Below are 21,245 nucleotides of genomic sequence, written 5' to 3' on the forward strand. Positions count from 1 at the left end.
GTTTGACTGACCGGCTGCTCTCATCCCTCCAGGGGTCTGAAGGACATGGAGTCGGACATCTCGTCCATAGAGAAGAGGTTTGCGTATGGCTTCCTGCAGAAGCTGCTCAAGTGGATGGAGATCGCACAGGAGTTCATCGCTCATCTGGGTAGAGTACTTTTGTAAAGAAGAGTGTGTTAAGGGTTCATTTATCTGGTATGTGTGGGAACCATGGAGAAAAAAATCAAGTGGAATAAGAGATTAATTTGATCAGTTTAGTAAACAAAAATCGAAATTGTATCAATCAACAGAAAAGGTATAAATGAGAATTGATTTTTGTTTGATTAGTAAAACATTTAAAAACCATATATTAACTGATCATTGCTTCAGAAATTCAAAAACGAGGTTGCTTTTCTCTGCTTGACTGACTCAATTCCTCTAAAGCAGGGGTGCCCAACCAGTCGATCGCGGTCTACCAGTAGATCGCCGACAGATCCCAAGTCGATCGCGAGGGGTGAAGAAAAAAAAAAAAAAAAAAAAATTTTTTTTATTTTTTTTAATGAAATTAAATTTGCGCGGGACATATACGCGCGGTAGCGCATGTGCTGTTAACAGCAGTTGAAAGCCGTCAACAGTAGTTACACACTCCTAAACGTTGGCATGGCTGAGGGGAAACAAGCTAAGACCTACCATTTTCACCCTGAGTGGGAGGAAGATTATTGATTATCGTTGAGAAGGTGCCGTGCGCAGACGGAATGAAACCCCCACTGAAGTCCGTAGGTTCACGATACAACCCCCCCCCCCCCCCTGGCTTGAAGGTAGGTTTGCTGGTAGATCTCGGGAGGTTGGCTACTTGAAAAGTAGATCTTGGGTCAAAAAAGGTTGGGCACCCCTGCTCTAAAGTAAGGTAGTTGTTAGTGTCAGCCCCGCTGACACTAACCATTAAAACACTAACGCTGTAGTGCTTGACTGTTCCATCCCCTCCTGTGTTAACAGAGGCTGTGGTAAGCAGTGGGCGTGTGGAGAAGTCCCCACATGAACAGGAAATCAAGTTCTTTGCCAAGGTCAGCCCATTACTTCTGAAGTGTAACCATTGATTATGTGGACAAAGACAGGCTGTTTCTAAGTGTGTTGTGTTGTGTGTCTGTGTGTGTGTCTCTACTTTCTTTCTCGCTCTCAGATCCTGTTGCCTCTGATCAACCAGTACTTCAAGAACCACTGTCTCTACTTCCTGTCTACACCCGCCAAAGTCCTGGGCAGCGGTGGACACTCCTCCAATAAGGAGAAGGAGATGATAGCCAGGTAATGGGCCTTATTAACCCAGCGGCCATCTTGTTCCAAACGCTCGCTGGGTGGTGGAACTAAATGTTCTGCAGCTGATCTGATGGCTGTCTTACACGCCTTAATACATCACACACAAATAAAAACAATGCACACAATAATTGGTTGAGATGTGTTCATTATTTCCAGTTCTGACCCGTTCATCAGTTGACTATTTTCCATACGTTCCATTTTCTTTTTATTCACAATGTCCTCTAACTTATTTATCCCTCCTCTTCTCTCCTCGGAACTTCTTTCCAATCTCTTTTCCTTCCATTGCTTTCCTTCTTTTTCATGTCTTCTTCTTCTTCTTCTTCTTCTTCTTCTTCTTCTTCTTCTTCTTCTTCTTCTTCTTCTCTTCAGTATATTCTGTAAAATGGCTGCTCTGGTGAGACATAGAGTGTCTCTCTTCGGTAAGGCCACTGCACCTTTTTCCAAATTTCTCCATCGTTTTCTGCTTTCTTATATTCTCATCGATCTTCCCACTGAAACGATACCAACCAAATAACCAAACCCGTTCTGTAGGAACTGACGCGCCGGCCATTGTGAACTGTCTCCACATCCTGGCACGTTCACTGGACGCAAGGTACGTCCCTTTTTATTGTCTTTGACAGATGAAACATCAATATCTCCATTTTGTCTGCTTTGGTTGTGTACACTACGTCATGTCAAGTCTCTCCAAAATCCATCCATCTGTCTTGTGTCCATCATCAGGACTGTGATGAAGTCGGGGCCTGAGATTGTAAAGGCGGGGTTGCGTTCCTTCTTCGAGGGAGCTGCGGATGATATTGAAAAAATGGTGGAAAACCTAAAACTGGGAAAAGTATCAAAGGGCAACCAGGTAGGGTCTAATTCATTTTAAATTACAGCTCACATGTTTCCAACTGAATAGTAAAAAGAGTGTGAATGGTTCTTATTCACCTGGCGGCCATCTTGGTTCTGAACGCAAGCTTCAGTTCCCCCTCACCCAGCTAGCAAGATGGCCGTCTTGCCAATTTTGTGCCATGATCTCTGATCTCCTCGAACCTCTGTGCAGCAAGTGAAGGGCGTGTCCCAGAACATCAACTACACCACCATCGCCCTGCTCCCCGTGCTGACCTCCCTGTTCGACCACATCGCTCAGCACCAGTTCGGAGACGACGTCATGTGTGAGTCGACCACGCACAATCAATACCCTCGCGCGTTTGTTGGTTCGTCTGAATGTTAAACCGTCCTGTTTGGTTGGGTCCCGTCGTACAGTGGATGATCTGCAGATGTCCTGCTACCGCATCATGTGCTCTATCTACTCCCTGGGCACCGTCAAGAACCCACACGTTGAGAGGTGAGGGGCAAGCACACAGTTTCTTATCAGGATACTTGATGGATAACGGTAGCTGAGAAGGTTAGGGTTCTTTTTGAGGTATGGAGGATGTTTGGGAAATTATGCTGCTATCCATTTGGATGGTACGCTGGTACGAACGACGAGAACGTGACGTATTTCCCTTGCGCCAGCCTTCCAGTTTGCCATTTGTGTTTCTGTCGAGCCACGAGGGGGAGTAGTAGCAGGCTAGTCATCATTAGCAACATAGCCTCTTTAGCAAACCAGCTTCATAACAAAACTTTACATTGAATTGCACGCAAAGCAAGACCGTGCAATGCATATATTGGTGACCGGATTAAAACAGCAATGAAATCCAGTGTGTAAGAGGTTTTAAAAACGACATTAAAACCACCAACGTGGTACAAATACAAAGAAAATACATCTCATCCCCCATTAACTATGGGCGCAGCCATCTTCTTTGCGAGTTGTACAGCTCGGCTCGCTCTACTTTGAAAGCGACGAGATACTACGACCAAAAGGGGGCGTGCCTCAGTGAAATGCCGCAAGAAAGCTGGGAGATTTGCGACTTTACCACTTCGTAAATCCAAATGGATAGCAGCATTAGCGTGCTACACAGCATACTATGGAACTTACCCTGTTAAAGCGAGAAGCATGCAGCGTGTTTGGTTACTTAGCATACTGGGTTGTTTCGATTGTAGCTAAAGGTTTGATTAGAGCAGAGGAGCTGACCTGAGCCTCTCCCTTTCCTCCACAGGCAGAGGCCCGCTCTGGGGGAGTGTCTGGCCCACCTGGCGGCGGCCATGCCGGTGGCCTACATGGAGCCCAACCTCAACGAGTACAACGCCTTCTCCGTCTACACCACCAAGACACCGCGGGAGAGGGCCAGTAAGTCCGCCCGCCCTCCCCTCTCCCTCTGCCTGGTCCCCTGTCCATCCGTCCACCCCTCCGTCTCTGTTTCTGTGTGACTACATCGTGATATGTTCTCTCCCTCCCTCAAGTCCTGGGTCTCCCCAGTGAGGTCCATGAGCTGTGTCCGGACATCCCCCAGCTGGACTTCCTGCTGAAAGACATCGGGGAGCTGGCGGAGTCGGGGGCCCGCTACACGGAGATGCCCCACGTGATCGAGATCACCCTGCCCATGCTGTGCAACTACCTGCCCCGCTGGTGGGAGAGGGGCCTGGAGAACTTCCCCGAGCAGGAGAACCAGCTGTGCACGGAGGTCACCTCGGAGCACCTCAACCAGCTGCTGGGCAGCATCATGAAGATCGTGGTCAACAACCTGGGCATCGACGAGGCCTCCTGGATGAAGAGGCTGGCGGGTGGGACGCACATCCACAGCACTTTACTCAGAGTGCTTTATACTGAGGACTTTATGAAGAGTACTTTATTCACAGCACTTTAGTCAGAGTGCTATATACTGAGGACTTTATGAAGAGTACTTTATTCACAGTACTTTAGTCAGAGTGCTATATACTGAGTACTTTATGAAGAGTACTTTATTCACAGCACTTTAGTCAGAGTGCTATATACTGAGGACTTTATGAAGAGTACTTTATTCACAGCACTTTAGTCAGAGTACATTATTCAGGGTTCCTTACTCAGAGTACTTTACACAGTGTACCTTATTCAGAGTTCTTTACTTTAGTACTTTATTGATCCCGGTGCATCTTTCAGAGATAGAAACAGTGTGGTAAAATTACAACAACAAAAAAGTGCGTACAACTACAAAACACAAAATAAAATGGGTGACGTAGAAATATATGTATACAGACAAAAATGTACATGATTTAATGGACTTGTAGTGTGGATGGATGATTCATTAGTAACCAACCTTAATCAAACCAAGGGCCGAAACCATTGTCTCCTCCAATGAAAGAGAATAAGGATTAAGTGGTCACTACCCATCAGTCAACGGCTTTGTTAACATTAACAGCTATTCTGCAGTCCTCTGCAGGATAGTGTAGTGGTCAGGGTGTAGTCGAGCAAAAAGGTACTGGGTTTGATCCCCAATGTCCGATCCTTCAGCACGATGCCTGCACCTAAAAGACCCGTATCTGATGACACTGTCATCAGCCGCTGTTGAACAAAAGCATCTCCTAACCGCTCATCGACCCACGCACGGCCAGCAGCACGCAATCGGCACTCACGCCCTCCCTCCCCCTGCGCCCCCCCCTCCCTCCCCAGTGTTCTCCCAGCCCATCGTGAGCAGGGCCAAGCCCGAGATGCTGAAGTCCCACTTCATCCCCACCATGGAGAAGCTGAAGAAGCGCACGGGCAAGGTGGTGGCGGAGGAGGACCACCTCCGCATGGAGGGCAAGTCGGAGGGCGACGAGGAGGACGGCACCATCCGGGACGAGTTCGCCGTGCTCTGCAGGGACCTGTACGCCCTGTACCCGCTGCTCATCCGCTACGTGGACAACAACAGGTGGGAGGGCGTGGAGTGGGACCTTAGTGACGTATATGGACCCAGTGGGGTCGGGGTCGAGTCTCGTCTGGAGAACCTCAAAACGGATCACATTGTTGTTAACATTAAGATCTTAAAACCCATTTCCCCTAGCCCGCGTAAACCTTCCAAGCTTTCCGTTAGATTATGTTGATTGACCTGTGTCTCATTGAATACACTATTATGTTCTTTATATAATATAACGATAACTTATTAGTAAAGTAGTGGGAATGCAAGAACGCAAAAGAACGCAGGTCGAGAGGTTGATATCCATTTTAACTCTGATTTACCAGGACCGGAACAATGTTACAAGTTATACTCAACAGGTGCCGTAGAGCCCCCACTAAGGCACGGGAATAACATAACATAACATACGCAGCATTGACTGAGAGTTTGTGTTGAATGTCTGCCCTCAGGGCCCGCTGGTTGACCTGTCCCGACCCCGACGCAGAGGAGCTGTTCAGGATGGTTGGAGAGGTCTTCATATTCTGGTCCAAGTCTCACGTGAGTTGGCCTCTTCAGACCAAGGTCAACCGTTATTCTATCCCAGAGGGTGATTGTTTTGTGGTCCAAGTGCAAATTCTTACAGGCAACAATCCAAAGGTTAAGAACTGTAGGTTCACAAGTCCAGTCAGGTCACATTTTTTAGTATACATTATATAGATTCATCACAATTACAGTGTAAATGAAAACCCCCACAGCCCCAGAGACTTAAAGGAAAGGGCCGGGGAGATTAATGTGGAGAATTCCATGAGAATGAACAAGCCTAACAGGGGAGGGCTGGCAGTCGAGGACCAAACACATGAAGTGTTTGGGAAATCCAAATCCTTTAAGCTTTATTATACTAGCCCGAATCACAGATTCTTAAACGTAATTTACAATCTTAAAATATTCAGAAAAGAGCGAAAGATACAAGTGGCCTCTGTGTTGTTAGCCACACAACCTTTTCTGGGCCCTCGGGGACTCTCTTCGGGGCCCGTGTGGCCCTGCGACATCTTCCAGTGTGTTCTTGTCTTGTGAAACACATGCAGAACTTCAAGCGAGAGGAGCAGAACTTTGTGGTGATGAACGAGATCAACAACATGTCGTTCCTCACTGCCGACAGCAAGAGCAAGATGAGCAAGGTAAGTCCCAGCCCGTTCCAAGAGGGAGGAGCCAATGCTTCCCCCGTTGGATTCTGGGTATTTTCACAGACAACGCGTACATTATTATGTCCAGCCATTTAGCTATTATAAACCAGCCATGTCAAGCCTTAAGACTAGTGCATTACCCATTTGTTACCGCTCTTATACTCTTATCTTCTTCTTTGATTGTGTTTATTGAGTTGAGACAGATATTGTACTGCTAACCTTGAGCATAGTGACAGAGAGGCACGTACTCCCTGCTGTGCAGGTTCCCCAGGTGTATTATCTTCATGGTGTATTATGAACCTATTCTCCTCCCAAGATGTCAATCATAAACTGATTAACCTCATTCGTTACTTCCTTTTAGACCAAGTTTTTTTATTCTGTTTGTCTTTTTTGCTTACCATTTAAACGCAACTCCATAGGAGGAGGTATGTGTGTGTGTGTGCGTGTGCGTTTATATGTGTGTATGTATGTATGTTTGTCTGTATGTCTGTATGTACATCCAGTATGTTTGCACAATCTGTCTGTCTGTCTGGCTCAGTGCGTATGCGTGTACGTGCGTTTGTGTGTGCCAGCACCATGAGCACTGCTCCCACTGGTGCTCCATGCTAATAGTGTCCCATGGTATTCTCTCTGGTTCCGTGCCCCCCCCACCCCACCCCAACCCTGTGCCCTTTCCTTCTGTGTGGGTTGCCGCTGGTTACGCAGGGCGGAGACTCAGAGGTTAGACGTTGTTTCTGCACGCCTGCTGCTGCTGTGCGCATCGCATGGCACCACACCTCAGAGGGAACTTTTCATCAACCTCTCCCACACACTGGCACACTCGATCCGAGCCGCGGCGCACACACAAACACACACACATACACAGTGAAACGCACAGCGATTAAAACACACACACACACACACGCAGGGATCGGCGTATACACACGCTGAACCGCAGGGATTGGAATGGGAATTTAGATTCTGTAAATATTGGGATTCTGTGAAAATGAGCGCAAGAGAACGTTCAGCTATAGGTGGATACGCGACGGCGCCCTCTGTAGCCGTTAACGATCCAGCTGAGAAAACATCGTATGGCTCTGGTTCATAATGTTTTTCATAAAAAATCAAACGATTTTTGAGTCAACCTAACGACACGTGTATTGTGGAAGCAAAGAAATCCGATACTGGGATCGATCTTATCCCCCCCCCCCCCCCCGGCAGTACTTAACCGTCCCCCCAACACATCCTCCCGCCCCCCCCCCCCCCCCCCCCCCCAGCGCCGGCCACATTCCCCACGTGAGCTCATTCCAAACAGATCCTCCGCCCGCGAATACGATCCGCCCGGCTGTTCACAGTGATTGTATTATCGCTATAATCGCCACCGCCTTGTAATCCGTCCCCATTGAAAAATACCGGAGTAGATGCGTGTGACGGCTATGAATATAAACATCCTATCAATCGCTAGTAATAGACACTGGGTGGGTTCTGGGCAACTGTGGCACGGATCTACTTTCTCTGGTGGCGGCGTTGTTGCATTAGACACGTTGAACCAACAGACTTATACACACATAGCTGGCATGTTTGGATCACACAACAGGGCAGTACCTTGGTCTTAATCATCTCTACGCACTATCAATACAGTTTATATATACAGTATATTATCTGATAGAGCTGATGTAAACCATTGGTGTTGATAATCCAATCACGCTATCAATACAGTATATATATACAGTATATAACTGACGGACTCGACACGTTTCTGTCACACATCAGGCATTCACTGTTGGTGTAAATCTATTCACACTATCAATACAGTATCCAAAAAAAGTGTCAATACATTATATATATATACAGTAGTTATCTGATAGACCTGATGTACACCCTTGGTGTTAATAATCGTCTTCACACTATCAGTACTGTATATATATATATATATACATCTGATGATGGATCAGTAGACCGATCAGGGTGCCCAGTCCAGGACTATCCGGTGTGATCCGGTCCGGTCCGGGTCCTGCCAGTGTGTGAAGGAGTGGAGAGGAGGGGCACTTGATGAAAGAACTCTGCTGTAGAGGGCGGGCCCATGGCGCCTTGCTCCCCCCCCCCCCCCCCCCCAAACAGGAGCCAGGCCAGGGGGCGGGGCGCCATCTACCTGTCAGTTTGCTCTTAGTCCATCCTAGCTGGGTTAGAGTCTGAAGTTCCAACGGCTTTTCCTTTTGACCTTTCTTTTTCATTGATTTCTTAATTTTTTGTTTTCTTTGGAGTTGGGTTATTTGATGTTTGTGGTTCTGTAGCATTGGTATTTGTAGTGCATTTGCAACGAATGCAAGTAGGGGATCAACTCCGCCCACCCCTCCATCAACTTCGCTTTTGTTTTACAATTCCATCTTCACGGCCATCTTCTGTAGTCATCACATTCCTTGGTCCCCGCCCGCTAACCCACGACCGCTGGTCCAACCCGAACCACAGCTCCCGCTTCACCTCATTCTCTAATCAAACCCTCATTAGCACGTGTGTCCCTGCACTTAACCAATCAGAGAAGCGGCTCAACTTACCTCAGCTTTTTGCTCTCATCACAGTGGCATCATCCTTAATCTTTTTCGAAACTGTCAGAGGCAGAAAATGTGTGTAGTCACACCATTCAAAAGTGCTGTTGTATTACAGTTAAGATCAGATTTGCTAAGGTCACATTAACTTTATTGAGTTATTATTTAATTATGACAGTTATTTAATCAACTATGTCATCAACAGCTTTTTTTTTTACCTCAAATTATTATATCTTCCACAGGGCATATGCTATAGCTAATCTTCATCTAAATTCATCTAAATAACAAATAATTTTGATGCATTGGCTCCAAGCTTCCACATCTAATCCCTGAGGCCAAGGAGGGCGTACAAAAAGCGAGTTTCCTTTTGCAGTTTTCTGAAGTTTTGCTAATCCTCAAATAGCTCTCCATTTGTGTGGTTCTAAACTCTAAAACCTTTGTGTGCGTGTTGACTCCATCTGCATGTCGCTCTACCACAGAACAGCACGTAGCCTTCCTAATCGTTCCATGTAACCCGTCCTGTGTTCAGGTGTCTCCTCCGTTGTGTAGAGAATGCAGAGTGGATTGTCCGTTGGATGGAATGCTGCCTAGCATGCGGTATCACTGAAATTGAATTGTTTCCTCCCCTACAGCTGTCAATCATCTGTCCACAACATCACTCCCGCTCACCCCACCCATAGCCAGACATTTCACACCTCATATCTCCCTCACATGTCCACGGCACCGTCTCACCATCTAGAGCTCAGACAAGGATCACATTTGTGTATGATACGTGGGGTGAACGGTGACAGCTAGTTCCAGCGACATTTTCCTTCAAATGCAGCGAGAATTACAACAGAAAAACAAGCTATTCCTTAGCCAGGTCATTGAGTTGTGTATAAGGAACAACATCAGACATATTTAAAGAATCCGTGATCTTTGTGTTTCCATGATCCATGATCTTTGTGTAGCATGTTGACACACTTTGTCACATGGTGTTTCATCCACCTCATTTCTTTTGCCCCCTCTATTTCTTATACAGCAGTCAGACGGACAGGTATTTTTCATGGATTCCCTTATCCAATGATACTTTGTGTGAATATAGACTCTTGTAGATGTTGCTTGACGTCGCCTTGTTGGACAGGTAGTTGTACTTGAATGAGGGTGTGGGGGGGGACTATCAACCTATCTATCTATCTATCTATCTATCAAAGCGACTGTGCCTGGCATTGAATCAGGGCTGCTGCGGGTTCAATGCAAATACATGTGTTTACCACGGCAACAACATCCACCAAATATATCCATTTCTGTCAATCTTTCCTCGTGCATTCTCCCCCATTTCCCCCGTTGACTCCAAACCGTAAACACCCTGCCGGTTCCTACCGCGATTTCCCCCCGCTGCTCAGGGAGGGGGATCGGACGCGGAGCGTACCAAGAAGAAGAAGCGGGGGGACCGCTACTCGGTGCAGACGTCTCTGATCGTGGCGGCGCTGAAGAAGATGCTGCCCATCGGCCTGAACATGTGCTCCCCGGCCGACCAGGAGCTCATCAACATGGCCAAGATACGATACTCTCTGGTACTGCTCTCTGAGTCCTCTTAACTGGTCGACCCAGTGTCTCTGTTCCGCTCTCGCCCTCCCTGGGTCTCGGGGTCTCGGGGGGTCTCGGGGTCCTGTTGGGGAGGGGGGGGTGGGGGGGAAGTGGTGACATTGTGTGCCACGTCGATAACGGTGTCTGTTGGTGGGAGGGTATGATGGTGTCATGTGACTGGTGACTGGTGAGCGGGCCAGGGCTAACTGGGATGCGTTCCTCCCACAGAGAGACACGGATGAGGAGGTCCGAGAGTTTCTGCTCAACAACCTGCACTTCCAGGGCAAGGTGAGTCCGGTGGGATCAAGGTATTCTGTGGTCGGAACGCCATGAGGTAAAACATTGGTTCTCAAAAAGTGGTTCGCGTACCACTGTTGGTACACGAATGACACTGTATAGTGGTACGCAGAAGAACCTCCCAAAAAATAAATTATAATAAGTATAATTTGTTTGAAATAATATTAATATCAAAATACTAGTACGAATGCAAATACATTAACCATGAGATCTTTAAAATTGTGTTTAGCCCTTCCTGTAATATTTTTGTTTCAATATCGGCCTGTTTGGCGGTCGGGTTCTATGTGAAACATCCACACCAAACTGACAGCAAGATATAAATGCTAAAATTACGATTGGTTCAGAAACAAAGTGATCGTGGCTCCAAAGGGGAACAGTTTGGAGGAGAAGAGCGGACAGGAGGAGAATATTTAGAGCAGAATTGTACAAAACTGAAGTGGACGACATTGAACCCAGCACAGGTGGTATGTGGTGATGTTCTTAGAAATAAATCCATGAAACCATCGCATCTCAAACGACATTTTACAACCGACTAAGCAGTGCTGAAAGACAAACCAGTTGATCTTTCCTAAGAAAACGTGAAACTGAATAATGTTGTCACTTGCTTTGTGTGTTTGTGTGTCAGTTCTCAGCTGACAACAGTTAACAATAAATAATATTACATCATAATGGTGGCACTTCAGATGGCCATCTATATACATAAATCCAAATCCTTCAGTGAAATTGTCGGGTCATAAGTGACTGGTTACCGTTACTTTAGAGTTGCTAACATGCCTTTGTTTATACTCTAGCCTATACGTTATGTTCACGGCTTGTGTTTGACCGGCTAGGTGGACAACCCGTCCATGCGCTGGCAGATGACGCTGTACAAGGAGATGTCGGGGAAGGCAGAGGACGCTGACGCCCCCGACAAGGTGGTGAAGAGGGTGCAGGAGGTCTCTGCTGTCCTCTACCATCTGGAGCTGGTGAGCGGCCACTCACACACATACACACAGACAGACAGACAGACAGACAGACAGACAGACAGACAGACAGACAGACAGACAGACAGACAGACAGACAGACAGACAGACAGACAGACAGACAGACAGACAGACAGACAGACAGACAGACAGACAGACAGACAGACAGACAGACAGACAGACAGACAGACAGACAGACAGACAGACAGACAGACAGACAGACAGACAGACAGACAGACAGACAGACAGACAGACAGACAGACAGACAGACACTCACCAAAGAAAACACATGTAAACATTCAGTAAAACTAGTCTCTCTTTTCCAATTTCCTGTCTGTCTTCACTATCCTCCATCAAGGCACATTAAGCGCTGTCAAACGGTTTCACGTCAAAGTGCTGTCATAACATCGCTGTCTGAGACACAGCTTTCATGATTTCAAGCTGTTTCAGGAAATAGGTCTTTATCCTCATGTCATCGGCTGTAACGCCTTCCCCTCCCCAGACGGAGCACCCGCTAAAGTCCAAGAACATGGTGTGGCACAAGCTGCTGTCCAAGCAGCGGCGCCGAGCCGTGGTGGCCTGCTTCAGGATGACCCCCCTGTACAACCTCCCAAGGTGGGCCCTACCACATTCAACACTACCTAGACATTAGGCATAAAAAAATATATTGTTTGGTTCCGGTTTCCGACCGACCCTGTCAATTTATGTGCGACCCAAATTATTTTATGAGCTTTATAAAAAATAAAAATAAAAAAACTTTTTCTTTTTTTTTTATGCAAACTATAATTACGGTTTTGTACAGCACCTCTTCATTCTGTACAAGGATGAGCGAATTTTCTCGTTTTTAAATGAAAACAACCTACCTATCATTCGCTGCCGCTGGAAAAAAATTATAAAAATAATAAAATAAATTCCCTACCTACCCATGACCTCAACTGACAACCAACAGGAACCAAACTTTTTTTTTTTTTAGGCCTTAAAGGGGTAATATCATGTGCTGTGTCTGAAATTGCGCACTTCTACACTTACACTTACTTTTTTGTGTGCACTCAAAAAACGGAGAGTGTGCCAAAACGCAGTGCACTGGAAGTACCTCGGTGGCGCACTCAAAACGAGCTAAAACTTGAGTGTGGACCGATGGACACATTCCACCCTCAACGGCCGCCATCTTGTCTACGTAGCGGAGGGGGCGGGAACTTCAAATGTTTTTGAGTTGATTAGTACTATACAGCGCTAAAATAAATACAGATAAAATCATTAGAAATTGATTGATGGTAATTGAAATTGATAGCTATTAAAATGATGGGCGAATTATTGAAATGATAAAGAAGAAGAAAAAATACAGAAGAACAGAAGAAGAACCGTCAAACTGCAAACTCATTTCCGGTAGGTGCGCGAAGGCTGTTTTGACAGTGCACTGTAGAAATGAGAGCCCTGCGCCTATAAGTAAGTGTACTGTAGGGATAATGAAGTGCACTCAATGTAAGTGCCCTTACGCAAGTGCGCGATTTCAGACACAGCAATGCTTTCTCGACCTTTCCCTTTGCTTAAGACTGTTTTATGACGTATGTGTACATGGTTTACGTCTGCTAACCTTGAAAAATCTAAGTCTGAGCCAGGGGTAGTATTCGCCCCCACAGGGAACGCCCCTCAGTTAGTTCAAAGGAAGACATTTCAGGTTTAATGGCTTCAATGAATGGGCACTTGGGTACTCCGCACTGATTTTGAAGAAGGAGTTAAGTCAGGTACATGGATCAAGGGGATCCATGTAAGGCTGTGGAGATCAGGGATCGAACCCAGTACCTTTTTGCAGAGGAGTCGGCCACCCTAGCCACTACTAAACTACCCTGCCCCTATCCCGCACTATTCTGTTCCATCGTAGCTGTTTATATTATACATACAAGCATTAAGTGTCGTTACAGGAGCATCAAGGATTGCCATATGTAGATAACTATTGATGCCCCCTATGCGACCCCAGGCACAGAGCTTCCAACATGTTCCTGGAAGGCTACAAGAGGAACTGGATCCATACGGAGGGATACTCCTTTGAAGACCGCATGATTGATGATCTTTCTGTGAGTAGAACCCGGAAGTGTCATCTCTTGGTCTTATGACCTCTGCTGTCACTCACACTCCTCCTCCTCCTCCTCCTCCTCTGTTTGTCCCTCAGAAAGCCATGGAGCAGGAGGAAGGAGAAGAGGAAGAGGAGAAAGAGGCCAAGCCGGATCCGCTTCATCAGCTCATTCTGCATTTTAGTCGAACCGCTCTGACAGAAAAGAGGTTAGGTTGCTCCTGAACATCACTGGGTGACACCCACAACCAGTGAGCTCGATGAACCCTACCTGGAATTTGAATTCATTCATTCGTCCAATGGGTCCTATCAAGTCACGATACACTTTATTCATCTCCCAGGGAAATTCGGTTGGTCTCCCGTGACCACAACCTCACAGAGACATGTACACATTACATTATATTCCCATAAGGCATAATCTCTACTTGGTACAAAACATACAAAGGTTAAAACACTGTTTGCTGTATTTGGAGAACATGTTTTTGTGTCACAATTGATCGTGTCACAAGACCCCACTGGCTCATGTGACACAACAGGCCCCTACCCCAACCTAGAAGGATCAAATGTGTCTGTTCTCTTCTCTTCATTACAGTAAACTTGATACAGATCACCTCTATATGGCATATGCCGATATCATGGCAAAGGTAAGCCCTACATGTTTTTTTTTGCTGCAGAATTATAATTTGCAGTAGGCTAACTGCCAGATTCTTAAAGTGTAGACAGTGTCCATGGTTCCGGCGCAGCGTCTTCCCGCCCCGTGTATTTGCATGCTGTTGGACTCGCCAAATTGTAAATGTTTGGTCGGACCACAGCCGGAGACAGTCCCACTCATACCTGGACCCGCCTCAGCCAGCACAGCCTTCCTGACCCCCCGTTGCCCCCGTGTGTGTTTCCTCCAGAGCTGCCACCTAGAGGAGGAGGACGAGGAGGAGGAGGAGGAGGATGTGGGGCAGGATGAGATGTCCTTTGAGGTGCGACAGTCAGAGCTGGTAATGGGCGGCCAGGGGCTTGGGATCGGGAACACAAGGAGCGGTAGCTCTCGACGCATCGAGTGACCTCATCACGGAACATTACCCCACATCCACCCCTCCGCTCTCTCTCTCTCTCTCTCGCTCCATCCCTGTGTCCGTCTCCGTCGCTTGTCCGTCCCCTCTGTCTCTCTCTGTGTGCAGACACGTGTGTGTGTGTGAGTGTGTGTGCGTGATAATTGCTGTGCCACTGGCCTATGTGTCGCCTGTGTCCTAATCCAAGGAGTTTCTGGCTTATATTTTGAAGTGGAATTTTTTTTAATCCTGAAACTAATATATTTGCCGCACGATTGATATTTACAGAGAAGATAAAAAGTTACATTTTATAAGACTTATGTCTTGATTGAGTAAGCGCATTAGCAAATGTACTCCAAACGAACATTTTCATAACGAGTCGTTCTTATGAAGTGATTCAATAGTGTAAACTTCACGTGAGTTTGCAGCTAAAGTAAGTTTGAAAGCGCAGCGTAAGAACGTCCACTGCGACACCATCGAGTGCTTGACATGATCTTCTTCACGTGTGCATTTCCATGGCTGAAGATTTGAAACCATCCCTTGACCGTGACTCATTCTCTCTGACGATACTCGAGTAAAGCAAATATTGTATACCAAATGAAAATGTGAACAGAAATCAGGCTGCATACTTATCAGTGAAATATGATTTAAAAAAAAAAAACATTTCTTTGCTCTAAATCTCTGACAAATTGACCCACTGTGTGCCCACTCACACCACTGACCTACTGACCCATCCACAGCTCTCCTCTCTGTGTCGGTCTGTGTATCTCTGTTCCATTCTTTCCCTGTCTCTCTCCGTGTCTCTGTCTCACCGTAACATGTGACCACCTCATAACCCTTGGTTTTCCATTAAGGGAATGCTACTAACCGATGGTTCTTTCCTGACTCACTTAGATTACTGACAGACTACAGTGAAAGCCAGTGTCCGACACACAACACACACACACCGCATTGAAATGCACCCAAACAATTCTACACACACTTAAATTCCGCATTGGAAATTGATCAATCGACACTCACATTTGGCACACTCTTGAATGATCAAGGCGTAGTAAAGAACCAGTCAGGTACAGTGCTTTTTAATGAATGAGCTGTACTCCCAGAATGAGGTCCTCTGTCACCACACATAGCGGGTAGAGAACGGCTAGGCATACGCGGGTGGGGGGAGGGGCCATGTGGGTGGGGGGAGGGGGCCATGCGGGTGGGGGGAGGGGCTATGAGGGTGGGAGGAGGGGCTACGAGGGTGGGGGAGGGGCTTCGTGGGTGGGGGGAAGTGGCTTGGGGTGGTATGGGGAGGTGGGCGGGGAAGGATTTATATTGGCCTGTACTGTTTTTGGTTAAAAAATGGAATATCCATTCTCTCGGGATATTCATTGCTTTTTATGTTGTCTTTAGAGACCACATGTGTATATGTATTTACAATATGTCGGAATATACTGTTTGCTGGTATATTATAATACCAGTAAGACCAGTGAGCTAAAGAATTGTCATTGCAATGTATACAGGAGACAGCATGAATAGAGAAGGTGTGAGATGAAGACATGTAGGTGAGCCAGTACGATACTGCAAGACCTCCAGGCTGTTGGCTGTAGTCTTACTCTTGCTCTAATTGGCAAGCGTGAAAACAGTAGAAAAAATCCGTCATGTAACGCATCAACTGGTGTGAGAGAATGTATGTATGAGATATACTGTACATATAACTAATATGTAGTGGATCTAATGTTTAGGTTACATCATACGTGATTAGTAAGTGATTAGCATGTGGTGTGGAAAGCAGTGGGAGCAGGTAAGTGAGTCTTTTTAAAACCGTGTGTGAGAGTGAATGAGGTGTGAGTGCAGGGTTGGTCTCACAGAATGGGAATGGATAGGAAAGACCTCAAAGTTCAATTAACCCTATTGGATTAATATTAAAAGCTTAAATGTAAAGAATATCCCATGTAATCCCGCGCCTCCCGAATTTCGGACTCTTTCTTACCCAAAAAACAATTGTCCAAAACCTTCAGCCCTAAAAACCTATAAACTAGTTGACCCTTTGTTTTAACTCTTCTATTAAAATCCCGAAAATAAAATGTCTGTCATCCACAGTGAACCCAATGACCCAGTCTATTTCTATAATAAAACAGAGGGTCCATCCCATCCATTCTGATTCTACGGGTACGACAGCCATTTAAAACACAAGGAGTGGCTCACGGCGTGTGCGTCCCCCACAGGAAAAGGAAATGGAGAAGCAGAGACTGCTGTACCAACAGTCTCGCCTCCACAACCGCGGCGCTGCCGAGATGGTCCTGCAGATGATCAGCGCCTGCAAAGGTAGCTCCTCCTCCTGCCTCACACAGTAGACCAGAGGGTTGCTGGTTCAAGCACCAGCTCCTTGAGCAAGACCCTAACCTATTACATCTACACCATGACTCACTTTGCTACTCTTGCTCTTTTCTTTATCGTCCCGGCTGGTGTCTTTCTGTTCTACGTAGATGACCCTCGCTTGTCATAAGAATTTCACTGTACTGAATGTGTGGTGGTGTCAACATGCCATCGGAGTGTGCATGTACGTCTGCCTTGTGGGAGGTTGTCGGTTAGGTTTCTGGTTGAAATTCCCTTTGGCAAGGCCCTTGACGTCTGAGTGTATAGTGGATATTATCAACCAGAATCAGAGTATGATTGTTACCAGTATATCACCTAGTAGAATTCACCTTGATTATCCATAGTTGCTAATGAAGTGCTACTTGATTAGCCATAGCGGCTATTAAAGTGCTGTTTGATTACCACTAGTTGCAAATAGAGTGCCACTTGATTAGCAATAGCAGCTACTGCTGTTTGATTAGCACTAGTGGCAAATAGAGTGCTACTTGATTAGCCATGATTAGCCACAGTGGCTAACTCCCCCATGCAATGCGGTTAATCTAACAATGTGTAACGACATCACTTCCTGTGCCCCTGTCCCACAGGTGAAACAGGCCCTATGGTGTCCTCGACCCTAAAGCTGGGCATCTCAATCCTCAACGGAGGCAACTGTGAGGTCCAGCAGGTACATGACATCATCCAAACAAACCATAGGATGACATCACATTCAGTCACTCAAGTCATTCAAGACTGTGACACATCATGACGGGTTTTTTGTTTCCCTTTTGGCAGAAAATGCTGGAGTATTTGAGGGATAAAAAGGATGTAGGATTCTTCCTGAGCGTCCAGGCACTGATGCAAACGTGCAGGTCAGTTTGAAGTTTACATTAGTCTATATGAAATGGTCTACAGAAAAGACAACAGAAAACAAAAGAAAAGATAGTGTCGGTTGGTATGTAATTGTTTTTTGCTAGTTGTGGTCTGTTCAGACCAGGCATTGTGTGCTGGCTGGGGAACATGTTTATACTGTGTTTGGTGCGGTGTGTTTCAGTGTCCTGGATCTGAACGCCTTTGAGAGGCAGAACAAGGCCGAGGGACTGGGCATGGTCTCAGAGGAAGGAACGAGTAAGGATTCAAACACACACAATGGATATGAGTAGTGTGTGACCTGAATGCCCACATCCCTGCCCTCCTGGTTATCAGATTACCTTCCCACAAACAAAATAGGAATGATTTGGTGTATTTTGTTGTTGTTTTGTTATGCTGTGTGTCAAGAAAAACTAGGCAAACACACGATCCAAGGAGATTCAAATACACCTCAGAGGTCAGCATAGAGTACAGAACATCATATTCTGATTCACATCATACAGCATACAAGATCATAGGCAGAATAGGCTTTTTGAGTGTATTTCATTAACCCATTTTACCAAAATAATGATGATTATTATTTTGATGAACTCTTGAGTGAATCAAAATAATTGTCCAATTTCTCCATTGTTTGATCAAACTTCTACGTTCCAACCATGTTTTTCATGTTAAACATTGTATGGGTGATACAGGGAATGAATTCATAGATCAATAAATGAAATCATGAGTAAATGAATGACTGAATGAACAAACCTTGGCCCTCCCATCTCCAAGTCCTCTTCTCAAGTCACCACACTCATCCTCTCTCTCCCCCCCCTCCCTTCCTCTCATGGCCCCAGAGAAGAGAGAACAGGGTAAACCATCTCTCTCTCCATCTGTGTCTGTGTCCCTGTCGGTGGCTCTGTCTGTGTCTCTGTCTCTCTCTCTCTCTAAATATGTCTATCTCAATCTCTCTCTCTCTCTCTCTCTCTCTCTCTCTCTCTCTCTCTCTCTCTCTCTCTCTCTCTCTCTCTCTCTCTCTCTCTCTCTCTCTCTCTCTCTCTCTCTCTCTCTCTCTCTCTCTCTCTCTCTCTCTCTCTCTCTCTCTCTCTCTATATATATATATATATTTCTCTCTATCTCTATATGTCTCTCTATCTCTCTATATATATATGTCTCTAGCTCTCTCTCGCTCTATCTCTGGCGCTCCTTGGCTCTCTGTCTTGGCCCCACTGTAGCTCTGCTCTGCTCAGGCTGCTTCTTTATCTATCTACACTTGCTCTTGATAAGGCAGCTGGAGTATCCCATCCTAATCATCCTATGAATGTGCAGTAGAACAGTGAAATCTTAATGTCCTATGTCCGCCTGTTTGCTATGCTGTATTTACCGCTTATTTTTGGTGTTTTTTCTTGTTGCATCTTGTGCATGTGAGTCAACGGTAGGTCGTCGACCCAACAGTCACTAACCGTGGCAACAGTCGGTAGTCATGGCAACAAACAATACAGGTTGCAAGTTCAGTTCTGACTTCAGGAATTCCGGACCATTCTGTATTTTGTAGATATCCTTACACTAAAAAATATGAATGTTTACGCAGTACTTTTATTTTGTAATCTGAAATAAAACTGGCTTTCTTTATTTAGGTGAGAAAGTCATGGCGGACGATGAGTTCACATGTGATCTCTTCCGCTTCCTGCAGCTGCTGTGTGAAGGACACAATAACGGTGAGAATGAAAGGATTAGAAGAAGACAAGTACCACCTGAATCTGAAAGAGTAAAACACAGTTTTGATTTTGCGCAACTGAATCTCTACTCGGCTGCAGATTTCCAGAACTACTTGCGTACGCAGACAGGAAGCACCACCACCATCAACGTCATCATCTGCACCGTGGATTATCTGCTGCGCTTACAGGTCGGTCAGGGGGCTCTTACTTTGAAACTCCCTTCATCCTTTTTTCTTAATTTCCATGTTTCCAATTTTCGAATTATCCAATGAGCAGTGTAAAATCAGTGTTCGTGGTCGTTTTTCTGTTCTGTGTGAAGGAGTCCATCAGCGACTTCTATTGGTACTACTCTGGCAAGGAGATCATCGATGAGCCGGGCAAGAAGAACTTCTCCAAAGCCATGATAGTGGCCAAGCAGATCTTCAACAGTCTCACTGAGTACATCCAGGTACCCCAGAATGTAGCACAAATACTGGACAATAGCTAACTTACTTTGGTGCTAAATATAATGCCAGAAAATGCAAAAATATGTGTGTACATAATATAAGCAGTAGGATGTATATGTAAATCATAAGGTGAACGTTATCATTATAGTAGAAGTAAACATTATTCTCTCCTACATCATTGTCTTAAAGTGTCCGGTGTGATTCTGTATACCGTCTGTGACTTTTCACCTCAAAAGCCTTTTCTCTGGCCCTCCTCAATGGTCCCCGAGGAGCTAACGGAGTGTTGTCGCTGGTCTGGTAGGGTCCGTGCACGGGGAACCAGCAGTCCCCTGGCACACAGCCGGCTCTGGGACGCCGTGGTGGGCTTCCTGCACGTCTTTGCCCACATGATGATGAAGTTGGCGCAGGTACGCACCTGTCATCCCCCCTCTCACCCCCGCTTTGAGGATCCAGGATACCATAGGGATGCACACAAACACTTTGCTACTCTACATTGTACCACGTTTATTATCAACACATAGCTTAATAGGCACAGGTATACAAATGCTTATTCTATGTTCTCAAGTAATTGCGCTTCCTTCCTGCAGTTAATGCACTGGGGAACAATAGTTCATCCGAGGCATGGTGTATGCGTACTTTGGATGGATGGATTTTCTTTTTATAGGGGCAATAGTGGTAATTTTTGCAGTAGTAATGACCATATGCAATGGTGAGCCGGTAATTGTTGCGCATGTGCCCAATATTATTTCATTTAAGTGCGCTAAATTAAGCACATTTGAAGGGAAAGTTATATGCAAATATGTATTGTACAGTTCACCATGAAGGCTGAACTCCCGAATGTTACTTAACAAATTCCAAAGACTCTTCCTTGCATACGACATAGAGATTCATAGAGCATACAAAACCACACCCACTAAAGAGGTTGTGGTGTGTTAAAATAAAGACACCAGTGTTATGATAGCGTTTCATTGCTAAACACTCTCAACTCGCTGGTGGCCGTACACAAAATATGCACAAAAATATTCTGCCTGCAAGTGAAGTTAATTTATAGAACAAGATGCACACTTTTCTTCGGAAATATTTTGACTTATTATTCTGGCCTGGCCAATTTTGATTTTGATAAAGAAGTGTTTAATCCATGTTTAATCCATCATTCGTGTTCTTCTGGCTGAAATTTTATAAATAGTCAAAGTACTTCCCGGGGAAATGGTGTTACCTTTTTGCTCTATGGA

The 21,245-nt window shown here is 45.7% G+C and overlaps 1 pseudogene; it reads left to right on the forward strand.

Moving 5' to 3' along the window:
* Positions 1-21,245, forward strand: part of LOC130385989 (ryanodine receptor 1-like) — a 67,848-nt pseudogene that overhangs the window by 35,855 nt on the left and 10,748 nt on the right.

Source organism: Gadus chalcogrammus, chromosome 7 (genome assembly GCF_026213295.1).
Source record: "Gadus chalcogrammus isolate NIFS_2021 chromosome 7, NIFS_Gcha_1.0, whole genome shotgun sequence".
In the NCBI taxonomy this organism is placed as follows: Eukaryota; Metazoa; Chordata; class Actinopteri; order Gadiformes; family Gadidae; genus Gadus; species Gadus chalcogrammus.